At 41.8% G+C, this 12,517-nt stretch overlaps 1 protein-coding gene across 4 annotated transcripts in view; it reads left to right on the forward strand.

Annotated features, from left to right (window-relative positions):
• The window catches only part of osbpl8 (oxysterol binding protein-like 8), a 115,202-nt gene that overhangs the window by 68,014 nt on the left and 34,671 nt on the right, over nucleotides 1-12,517 (forward strand). The window lies entirely within an intron of this gene.

A 12,517-nucleotide genomic window follows, 5' to 3' on the forward strand; every position in this document is an offset into this window, starting at 1 on the left:
ACTGGAGCACAGAAAACCTTTCTGGTCGGGCAACAACACATGAAATCTGAATTATTTATATTATATATATATAGAGTTGTGTGTGTCCAGTGTTAGATTATGTAGTAGGAGTATGGGGATTCAAACAGTACCCTAAATGTGAGGCTGTGCAAAACAGAGCCATGCGGTATTTTCTTGGCGTACATAAATTCACACCAACACTAGCCGTTATGGGAGATATGGGCTGGGAACCCAATGAGGTACGGTGGAGTGTATATATGGTGCGTTTATGGAATAGGATACTAGGATTAAATCGTAACAGGATTGCAAGAAAAATCTTTGAGTGGGACACTCTGACCAATGGGGCTTGGGATAGGGACATATATGACATCTTGCTGAGAGCTGGATATGAAGACCATTATTATAACAAAGAGAAAGTTGAGATTAACGTATTAAAAGAAATTATTTTTCAACAAAGTAAAGATAGATGGGCATTAGATATCTGGGGTAAACCAAAGCTGCGTACTTACTGTGAAATAAAACAGGTATTTGGCCCAGAAAACTATGTTTTGTATAATTTGTCTAAAAAGAAAAGATCTCTGTGTGCTCAACTGAGAGCTGGTATTCTTGGTCTTCATATCGAGACAGGCAGATATGTTGGCACAGCAGATGATGATAGAATTTGTAACTTATGTGACATCTGAGAGGTGGAGAATGAAATGCATTTTGTGTTCTACTGTCCTTTCTATGACTCTATAAGACAAAAATTATTTAGTAAAGTAGATCCAAATAATGAATTTGTGTGGTTGGACGATGCTGAGAAGCTAAAACTTCTTTTTTATTTGAATATTTTTGCATTTTCTTTGTTTCTTGAAGAGGCTTGGGCAATGAGACGAAGAGCGATATATTGTTGAGTACTGAAAGTAATCTGAAATTGTTTATTTATGTCACACTTGTGTGGCAAGTAACACCAACAGGAAGGACTGTCTAGTTTTTGTTTTTTTGTATTTGTTATTGTGTCTTGTAATCCCATATGGGATGGGCCACAGTGGTGGCATGACACGAAAATAAAATTCATTCATTCATTCATTCATTCATTCATATAGAGTGCAATGCAGGCTGAGGACACACAACCAAATAATACAGGGGTGTAACATAGGTGATTAACAAACAACAGCACAGCACAAACAAGACTCAAAATAGGCAAACAGAGAAAAAGAAGAATTAAAAAAAAAAAGAAAACAAGACAAAAAAAGGTGGGCTTCGTATTAAGTAAAGAGAGAATGAGAGAGAAAGAGAAAGAGAAAAAAAAAAAGAAAATAAGTAAAAATAAATAGTAGTACTTAATCCATAACTGGAACCTAAATTTAAATAACATAAATGACAACTACCTTTATAAAAAGGGGGGGAAATGAAGGAAAAATAACCAAATACGCATAGAAATATCACAATATCACATTGAACGACAGGTACAAGAGTTATCTGATGTGAAAATATAGCTATAAAATTGCTAGTAGGGTATATGCAGTCTTATTTGACATTCAGACATCATCCCTGTTCAAACAGGACTTGCACAAATTCATTATCCTGTTAATTGTTGTTTTATGGCCTGCACTCACACCAGTCTTTGTATTTTATAGCTCACATGTCTCATTTGCAGATGATGGAAAGGAAAAACAGATTTTCAAACAAACAAAAAAAAGTCGTGCCCACGGCCTTTATGTCTCTCACTGAGATAACCAGGCCTGTGTTTTGTAATTCATCACTTTATGAGCACATTTAACCACAAGTTAGTGAGAATTCTCTGTTTGCTATCGATGGAAACTTCAAATGTTCCTCTGGGAATCAACTAATGCACTTTATATTTCCATAAACGTCACTAAACACTCAAACCGAGAAAATGAGCAACATGCGTTTTATTTAGTTGTTCTTTCTCTGGGTATTAAGCTTATCGTACATCCTGCAGAAGTTTCACATGGAGGTGAGAACCAGAAAGAACCGGTTGACCCTCGAGGAAATGTATGTATGAAGTGAGTGATGGCAGATGTGAGCCAACTTTAGATAGACACTGCAGTTACTCACATTCCTCATGACTCCTCTGTACTCTCAGCATCACCTCATAATTTCCACTCACCGCCTCAGTTCAGCATCATTTGCATAGGGTTGCTTTAAAAAAAAAAAAAACATGCCAGCGATTCAGAGAGGAATGTCTTACATGACAGATTTCATACACTCCAATCCCCTCACAGCTCCTGGTGCTGCCGCTTCTGCTGTTTAATGCGGCTGAAGGCTGAACTCCTCAGTTGAGATAAAAAAAAAAAGGAAAAAGGCATGAATATTAATTGGTTGCTGAATAATCAGAATGGCTGTCTCATAACAGAAAGGTCACAGAGTGGATCAGCAGCAGCAGCAGCAGTAGCCACGTATCTCAGTGTGAGTGTGGGCAAGCTGCACACCCACTTGCTCACTGAATGTCCGACGATCCAGATAAGAGCGCTAACCACATGTAAACAGAGTGTATCACACTGTATGCATCACCGAGCAGACCTACATAGACCCTGAGCCTCTTAACCGGTGTAATCCTGCTTTGTTTGTCTCTTTTCTTTGGTTTGTGTTTCCTTAGATTTAGGTGACACTGGATATTTAAAAGCCCACTGTTGTTGAGTTTAGTTTTTACCTTTCCAGCAACTCCAGGTGGAGGAACAGTGACTCACACTGACTTGCTAACTGGTTCTCAGCCCACACATCTGCAGCATGGTTTGGTTTATATCTGCTGGTTTTGTGTTCTCTGCGATATGGAAGTGGTTTACTGAGCTGATGTGGACACATGGGAGCTACAGTGAGAAACTAGCATGTGAATCAGCTGTGAACGCTCCCCGGAGTCTCGGTGTTCCTCGATTTGAAAACGCTGTTATCTTCAACCTTTAGCTTTCGAGAGGTCATCAGAATCTGGCTGAATCTGGCTCTGTTGATGCTGATTACACACTACACTCTGACCGAGGTCCTCGTACATCAAAGAAGGAGCAAATCAAAGAGACGATGCGCGAGTGACTGTGGAGGGGGAAAAAAGGCCCAAGGGTAGATTTGGTCAGGGTCTTACATCACCCTCCACACTGCTCATACCTTGTTCTTATGTTGCAGTGCCCCCTTGTGGATCCTTTGCTGTGGTTAGACAACCGATTTTCACTTTCTATACAGTATACAGACATACATGTTGTGTTGGTCCCTTTTGCTGCCAAATGCACAACAAACTGTGATGCTCTGTGTATTCTGACAGCTTTCTATCAGAACCAGCATGAACAGTCTGATCAATAGTAGCTGGTCTGTTGGATGGGAGTACACGGACCATGCAGCCTTCTCTCCCCACGTGTATCAATGAGCCTGTGGCCGCTTCACCACTGTTCCTTCCTTGGACCAACTTCTGATAGATCCTGACCACTGCAGACCGGCAAACCCCACAAGAGCTGCAGCTTTTCACATGAGAGACCCAGTCCTCCCACTGTCCACTTTTCCTACTTCCTACTTTGAGGACATCATGTTCACTTCACCTATTATATCCCACTCACTAACAGGTGCCATGATGAAGTGTTGTTCAGTGTTATTCACTTCACCTGTCGGTTCTCATAATGTTATGCCTGATCAGTTTATAATCTCAGTTGGATTTTGCTGGTGATGGACATGGAAGAGGCTTATTTTGCAGTAGCTACAGAAACCAGCGGTGATCAGGAAGGAGGAAGTTTAGGTTAAAATCCTTTGAATTGTGGTTGTTAAAGGGATAGTTCAGTATTTTGGCAAATTGGCCCGTTACCATAATCCCTATAGTTTTAGGAGCAGGTTCATTACTTTAATTGTCGGTGCAAGCTATTTTAAGAACGGCGGAGCAGAGCCGCGAGCTGCTCAGAGCTACGCTACGGAGGCTAATGGGATTTCTTGGTTTCCCTCATCAAACTCATCAAATACACAATCCAACAACTCCAAAACGCTGCACATTCACCACGCTATGAGATAACAACCACCGACAATTAAAGGTAACAAACCTACTCCTAAAACTATAGGGATTATGGCAGTGGGCCAATTTGCCAAAATGTTGAACTATCCCTTTAAGTTGCTTTCAAAGAACACTCCTGTGTATCAACATTGGAAGAGTACCAGTTATAAACATGACATTGAAATGACTGCTGATCGTCCTGGTATTGATCATCTCAAGGTGGCAGGTCAAGGACGGTTGTAAACTCATTAAGTGTGTGTTTGGTTTCTGTGACCTAATTGCTCAACTGTGAGGATTTAAATTATATTGAAAATATTTTTGGCTAAATCTAAATCTGTTGTTATACAGTATTTGTCTGCTACACAAGTTGAATCTTGTTGTATTATTGCAGCAGCAGGAGCAGCTCAGGCTGGGTCCAGTTTTTTCCAGTTTTCTTACAGTTGTAAGTCACTTTCCCGCCACAAGAGGGAGCAGGCAGAGCAGGGAATAGAGTGGCTGTTCATGTTGTTTGCCAACCCACCTACATCACATACATGAGCTACATAGCGTCTCCACTCAAGGAGCGTTTAAGTGTCATTGTAAATGTGCTTTGCGTGCACATACATGCTCATTACACTAACAATGACAGGCTCTGCATCGCTGCTGTCCAGCATTCAGACGTGATGATTTCCTCATGTCACGTACACAGTCGGAGCAGCTCATGTTGTTACCTGTGTAGCTGCACAGGGTCCATGTGAATCACACTGATGTAATAATGAAAACGATGAGCAACAAAGAGCAAATGAATGTAAAGGTGAGATGTAAACAGTGAACCAGCATCACCACCTTCTAACTATAGTTGCATCTGGGAAACAAAAGCTAAAAGCTTTCCTTGTTCATTGATTTGGTGAAGCCCGGACACTGGTATCCATGGCAACTGATTTCAGTTCAACAAGCCCTCAGTCTTGCGTCAAAGCAATCACAGCGCGCTTTGATTTGTTTTTCTTGACCGGCGTTAAAATATTCTGTGAGATATTTTGCAGTCATGACTGAATGCTTCATGAGGCCTTCACTTGTATATTTCATCACAGAGTATAAAGAATATTTTAGAGTCGGAGGGTGATGACTTGCTGCTTCCACAGAGTTATTTCTGAATTTGAGAAGAAGGTTGGAGGAGGTGTGTGAATATTCACAGCTAAAGTGGGAAGAACGACAGTTCTCTCTCCTTTTTTCATTTCCGTGGCTCATTTTAGTAAGTCAGCGCAGCTCAGCAAACAATAAGCACCATCCGTAGAGATTGGTTTTTCTCAAGGTCTGTTGAAACATAATTACATTTGAAGTGAAGTGACTCACCTCTGACTTAGACCTGCAACAGAACTGCAGCTGCCCTCTCTGATGCAGAATGTGAAACATCAGTATCAGTCTTGTGGATTCTTTAATTTGCATGTTCACATTGATAAAGTATGTAGATTAATGCCCATTATATTTCCCTCCCACTGTGTTTATATCAGGGTGACGCTCTCCTCTGAAGATCACTACAGCTTAACCACTAGAACTTGATAGTAGAAATCTGATAAAATATCCAACTCTCTCCCTTTATTTTTTTCTCCATGTAACATGAAGACACTTTTAGGACTTTGGCTCTACTACAGAACTGTTTTTTCTGTCTTTACTGTATTTGAAGCGCCTTGAGATGACTTCTGGTGTGACTTTACCCACATTCTCAATCTCATCCCAGCTGAATTCAAAGTAGTCTGTCCTGGGCAGGTTAGCATTCATTTCACCCACCTTCCTTCAAGTTAAACATCCAGGCCAGACTGAAAATGACATTTTACAACTGAAAAGTTCTCTGGAGCTTATATTCGAGACATAGTTTCCCCATGTCCTCGCTATGTCTCTATCTCTTGGTAACTATCTTCTGACCAATACATTGTATTTGTGACAAACTGATACTGGCACTACTGATTCAAACACAACACTGATTTAAACTCTGCTCAGGCCCTGTATGGACCTGAAACAGTTTTTAAATGAGATGAACCTGGTCATAAATTCAGATCAAGCAAGGTGAATAATAATCAGATTACTACATGACTGAATGGACGACAATTATTTTATTCCCTTTAAAGGTCCAGTGTGTAATATTTGTCAAGATTTAGTGGCAAAATCTGAATATACTACCAATGGATATATTTGTATAAGGGTATAATCCTCCTACCTCCTGGACCTTTAACTTTTTATTAATATTGATCGGATCTAAATATTAACTCTCAACCCTGAACAATGTTTTTATAGTTGACTCCAATATTTTTTAAGATTATTTTTAAAGGTGAGTTTCATACAGCTCCATCGTTTAATAACTATTTTTCTTACCCTCATCAAAACAAACTGGCCTCTATTTATAGTAACTTCCTTGTGTCTGACTTGAACTGCTTTCATAATGTGGTGGGAGTGTTGTTTGGGTTATTCAGTTTAATCTGAGATGGGTTGCATCATCACGTACGCACAGACAGACTCAGGTGTCTGTGGTCCTGACTCTCTTTATGATTCACTTAGAACAAAAATAAACCCACAGGCTTCGAAGCCACTCTCGCTTTGCTGACTCGCTGTCCTCTTTCTATAGGTAAATGCAAAGTCTACCTGTACTGGGACGCTGGGGAATGAGGGTGACATAGTTTAATGATTTAATGGAAGAGGATGAGACAGTGAGAGAATTGAATGAGAGATTAAAAACCAAAAAAAAAAGAGATGATGGAGAGATGAAGAATGTGTAAATGGAAGGGAAGTGAGTTGAACAGAGGAGGGGCGGGGGGGGTGAAAAGCAAAGGAGTGCAAGAGCGAGGGAGCAGGTGGGGTCAGCGTGGATTTAAGCTCAGCCTCAGGGATTATACCCTGTCAGACGGAGTTAACCACACGGAGGGGGCGGGCCCTATCTGCACCCTCAGCCACTGCCGCTCCAGCGTCCCCTTCTTCCGCCTGCGTCCCGGTCCAATCAGCCGCTGAGCCCTGGGAGCTTGAGCTCTAAGAGGGACCGGGCTCGACGGTGGTGATATGCACCGTAGATAACGGTGGTGGAGAGTGTGTGTGTGGAGGTGAAGCGGCGCAGGAAGACGTGGTGGTGATGGAGGATATCCTGGCTGCGGGGCCTGAGCTCTGCTCGGATGGCCGAAGGCTCGTTTGGACCGACACCGTGTGGATCTAAAGTAGGACTGATTCCAACGCGGTGCAGGACACGTCCATGTCTTGACCTTGGTGCTACTTTTTCTTTAAGTTCTAGCCTGAAGGGAAACAAGGTACAGTATTGAAGTACCAGTTTGCCACGTATAGTGCTTGGTAGTGTTTGGGCTAGAGCAACACCTTGACGCCTCTGTTGTCTTAGTCCCCTGCTTCACATCAAACCCTTTAGGATCCCTGATCTGTGGTGTCTCCTTCCTCTCCGTGTCGTGCTTCTGCATGTGTGCTTTTCTTTCTGTGTGATGCAGCTCTCAGAAGGACAGAAGGAAGACCACGCCAACTTAAAAATCGCTTTTACTGCGCTAAAGTTGTCATACGGACAGGGACGAAAGAGTTGTTTCTTGAAAGGCCCTGAATGTCGCAACGTGAGTCTGAGAGGAGAGGTGTCCAGCAGAAGATGTCTGCAGGACTGCGTTCAAAAAGCCTCTTTGTTCTAAAGATAATCCCAGGCTTACAGGGTTTCCTTGGAGCCTTTATGTAAGACTAGAGTTGTTTGTGTGCATGTGACCTACTGTCTGCACTGTATGTATCACTTGCATTGCGAGGTATCCAGTGGATTGCAGCTGGTGGGTCACTGTGTCATAGTTGGTCTGCATGTGACTCATAAAGCTTCACTGTTCTGTCAAAATATCTTACGTGACCATCGCAAGATCAGGCGCTTCTGACAGTGATGTCAAAGTTTCTTTGGTCAGCTGAGGAGAATAACTAGACAGATGATCAGCACAGAAAGCTTTGTTTTGTTCTCAACCAACCAACACAGTGTATCTGATGCTAGCTTGAGCTTCTCTGAAGGAATTTAACATCACCTTCTTTAATATCTACAGCCATGCTAGCATCTTTAAGACAGCAGAGAAGAGTTTTAGCTAACATTAGCAGCCTAGCATGCTCAAAATGACAATGCTAACAAGCTAATGTTCAGCATGTATAACGTTTACTATGTTCTCAGTATTATTATAGCTTGCTACAGTAGCCTGCTAACGTTTGCTTATTAGCATGAAGCTCAAAGTCCAAATGACCATGATATCAAAAATCGCATATTTCACAAATATTACTGTGTTTGTGTTACTCTATACAAGATAAATTGTTTTTTTTAAGTACCAAAACTATCTCAATGTAGTTTTACCTCTCCTCTCCCAGACTTTTCAGTGGAGCACAGTGGGTCCAGGTGGGCAGAGCTGAGACCAATGACTTTTAATGCTCTGTTTCTGAATCTAGGCTTTGCGCAGGGTTTAATACTATCAGTAGTTCATTAATTCAATCATTAATATTATTTGTCCAGAAAGCAAAGTAGTGGCCGAATTAAAAAGTTGCCCTAATGATTGTGCTCAAATACAGGTTGTGAGATCACCACCAGTATTGTAACAAGTCATCCTGATTGGATATCAGTTTCATGTCAGTCCACCCAGAAGCTGTTTCAGTATTTCACCAAAACCATAAATGTCACAGTCACTTGACTTGACTGGAGTCATGGGGATTCATCTTACAGATACCATGGCAGCTGCTTCCAACATTACCATCTTGACAGCTTGACTCTTTCTCAGGGCGAAATCAGGTAATCCTGACTGTTCCACAGGGCAGCTATAGATCCTCACTCAATCCTCTGTTGGCCTGTTGGGCACAGCAGCACTCCTTATATCTGATAGCAGCTCACCTGAGACACATGAGACACGAGGTACTGGGGCGGGAGAGGAGAGGGGGGTGGAGAAAGCTGGCTAAGACTTACTACACCTGATTGTATTCCTGTCTGTTAAAAAAATAAAAATATAAAACAGGTACAGTATGTACCATGAATACAGACGGCAAAGACTTGAGGCCATAGTAAGAAAAAGGTGAGGATGGATGACAGATTGATAGCAGACTGAATGTTTACAGTAGGTTAAAGCCATACTTGCTTTTGGATTCAGCAGCTACAGTTGAAAAATGACCCAGATAGTGGCTATACTTAGTCGATTTTTTTTTTTCTGAAGTGCCTCTCAAATGCAATTGGAACCAGCAGAAATTGACTTTTTTTCTCCATAAGCAGGTTAATTAGCTCTGAGACCTGAATTATACATACGGAACATCATAATTACCTGTGTTAATTAAAGCACATTTGAGTCAGACGGGCGGAGCTGCAGATTTATCATGTTTTACATTCATCAGTCAGCTCTCCAAGCTGTCCAGATGAAATGGTTAGAGGGGTCTCACTCAGTGGTGGGGGTTTAAAGGACGGAGTTACGAGATGGAGTTGTATTCGAGGCAAATGCAGAGAAAACTGCTCCCGATGGGAACACACATCATCGCTCTCGCCCTCGAAAACAACTCTGTCTCTTAGCGTTCCGTTATTATCTCATAGCGTGGTGAATGTGCAGGTCACAACTTGTCCACCAGAGCGTTGTGGAGTTGTTGGATTGTGTATTTGATGAAGGAAACCAAGAAATTCCATAAGCCTCCGTAGCGTAGCTCTGAGCAGCTCACGGCTCTGCTCCGCCATTCAAAAAATAGCTTGCACTGACAAATAAAGGTAACAAACCTACTGCTAAAACTATAGGGATTATGACAATGGGCCAGTTTGCCAAAATGTTGAACTATCCCTTAAAAAAAATGCAGGTGAGCTGAAAGCAAGATGCCAGTGGACTGTGGAAGGATCAGCAGCAGACAATGAGCCTCCCAGACTCAGTTTCAAAGATAAGGCCCAATGCCAAGTCTATTCATTCCTGCTCAGATACATTAACCACTCATCTCCTTGCAGAATCGTTTTTTTTCAAAGCGCTATCTACTCACTTTGTATGAGACTTCCTGTCTGATGACTTTAATTATCTCCCATGGCCTTCAGCTGACTAAACAAGTTTTCTTTTTTTTCTTTAAAAAATAAATCACATTTGTCCATGAAAATCCAGCTCAGAAACCATGTGTTACAGATATCTGCATTTGGTCTCAGCATTATTTAAATGTATTCATGAGAAGAATACAGTGACGTCTTCTCACCACTGTGGAGCTGGGTACTGACTCTCCAACTGAGTACAATAAGTATGTGTTTTTATTGGATTACGTTTAAATTTTGGTCGCTCACGTTGGCCAGATCAATGGCCTGTATTCAGAGGTAATTGAGTGTATTGATTTACATCTTGAATATGGCCACTGGTGTGAAAAAAGGTGCTTTCTTCTGTCCTCAGCAGAGTTGATGTTTTGTGATTGTATGTGCTTGTGTGTGTGTGTTTGGTAGTCTGGTCAGCATAGCGCTCACAGTTGACAGGCTGCAGGGGATACGTAGTGTGGTTGTCAAGAGGAGGGAAGAGGATGAGCAGAGAGGCGTCTTAAAGGGACATTTCACTGCTGGTAATGTGGCTGTTATTAAATACCAGTGATTGAACATTGCACACAGTAATACGTATGTATCACTGAATGCTAGTGTTCATACAGGAAATCAAGCATTCCTGCTTGGCTGAACACAGCAGAACACATGAAACTGGATTCTGCTCAGGTGCACACACATTGGTTGGCAGGTTTGGGTTCTGGTAGACCAACACATTCTGGATCCAGGTCCAAGTCCAAGTTATCAAACTCAGTGCCTCTTGCAGCTATTGGTTGTGTATGATTTTGCTGCCTAAAGTTGTTGATAACTAAATTTAAATGACCAGGATGAGGAACAATCAGACATCATGCTGTATTCCACTTCATTGAAAAGCTTACATTAACTTTTGTAATTACTACATCTAACACTAGTTAAAGGGATACTTCACCCAAAATCGATAATTCACCAATTTTCTACTCACCGTCATGCCAACGTAGGGTTTGGAGAACTTTCAGAGTTATCAAAGCGCTTTTGGAGTTCCAGGGGGGGTCCAGTTGGCAACAGATTTTCATATAATGGTGGTGGATAGTGCTCACTTCTGAATCGTCAAAAACACACACTATGAAACATCCAGATACCTCCATACTGCTCATCTGTACTGACCCAAGTGTCCTGAAGCCGCCACATGAAAAATTTAATTTGATCTCTTGAGCTCCCAGTGGCTCTGTTGATGTTTGCACGCATGTGTGATATTTGCTGTGAGATGTTCTTCCGTGTTTACATCATACATCTGTGTTTACAACATACATCCAATGGTTTACAACGACAAACACTTCAGGACACTTGGGTCAGTACAGACGAGCAGTATGGAGGTATTTAGATGTTTCATAGTGTGTGTTTTGGACGATTCAAAAGTGAACTCTATCCGCCGCCATTATATGAAAATCCATTGCCAGCCAGACCCCCCCCCCCCCCCCCTGGAACTCCAACAGCGTTTTGATGACTCTGAAAGTTCTCCAAACCCAACCTTGGCATGTGATGGTGAGTCACCAATATATGACTGGTGAATTATCGATTTTGGGTGAAGTATCCCTTTAACTAGCCAGTCTAGAAGAAATCGTATGAGTTCAATATCAGACTTAATTCCTTTACTCACCAACAGCTGGAGCCTCCAGTCTGCCTCGATGATGTAGCTACTCAGAGGACATGTTATAAGCTCCGTTATTATAAAGAAAACAGAAGGTCTTGTCAGAAGTGGCATCACCAAAACTCACTCTTAATAGGAAACAATGTTCACTAAGCAGAGAAAACTTACAAATATCCCCATTAAACCAGAGCTAGAGTAGTCAGTCACCATGTATTCATACAAACCAGCTCTTCCTCTGTTGTGGCAACACTCAGCAAAAATAAATAGTCAGCCGCTAAAAGAGATCACAGTGGTGGGTAACTGGATTAAACCGTTACCTGGCCTGGTTATATACGACTTGGTGGAAGGGGGTAAGATTGTCAACAGCAGTCCAAGCTAATGCTTCTGCTTGTTGCATTTACTCCGCTTTTATTTGTGGCTTACACAATCAGTTTGCCTACTGTGACAGGTGCTGTGGATGTGTTGAGTCCCGACAATATGTCAACAAGTGTTTTTTCTTTATTTTTAATGTTCCATAGCTGTTGTGACAGAGGAAGAAGACACTTACTATATCTCCACCAAACCTTCCCTGCATTTGTGTCCATACACTGATGTCAACAAAGTGAATGCTGATTCATTTGGAGTGATATAACAGGTGTTCTCTGTGTCATAGACCTGCCATCCCTGTGACAAATCTAATGAAAAAAGGTTGAAAAAGCAGTGAAATGTGCCTTTTTGTATCAGGAGTAATGAATGCAGAATGTAGCGAGAGATTGAGCTGATGAGAGAGATGAGATGTGGAACACAAGAGTTATTTTTCCAGCTAAGATGCAGCTCTCCTCCCCATCCAGAGGAGAGGGAGTGGGAGGGGCTCGGCTTATTCGTTATTAAGTACTTACAGGCTGCTGCCTTTCACACACGCTCTAGAGCAGAGCAGAGA

This window comes from Trachurus trachurus (assembly GCF_905171665.1).
Source record: "Trachurus trachurus genome assembly, chromosome: 23".
In the NCBI taxonomy this organism is placed as follows: domain Eukaryota; kingdom Metazoa; phylum Chordata; class Actinopteri; order Carangiformes; family Carangidae; genus Trachurus; species Trachurus trachurus.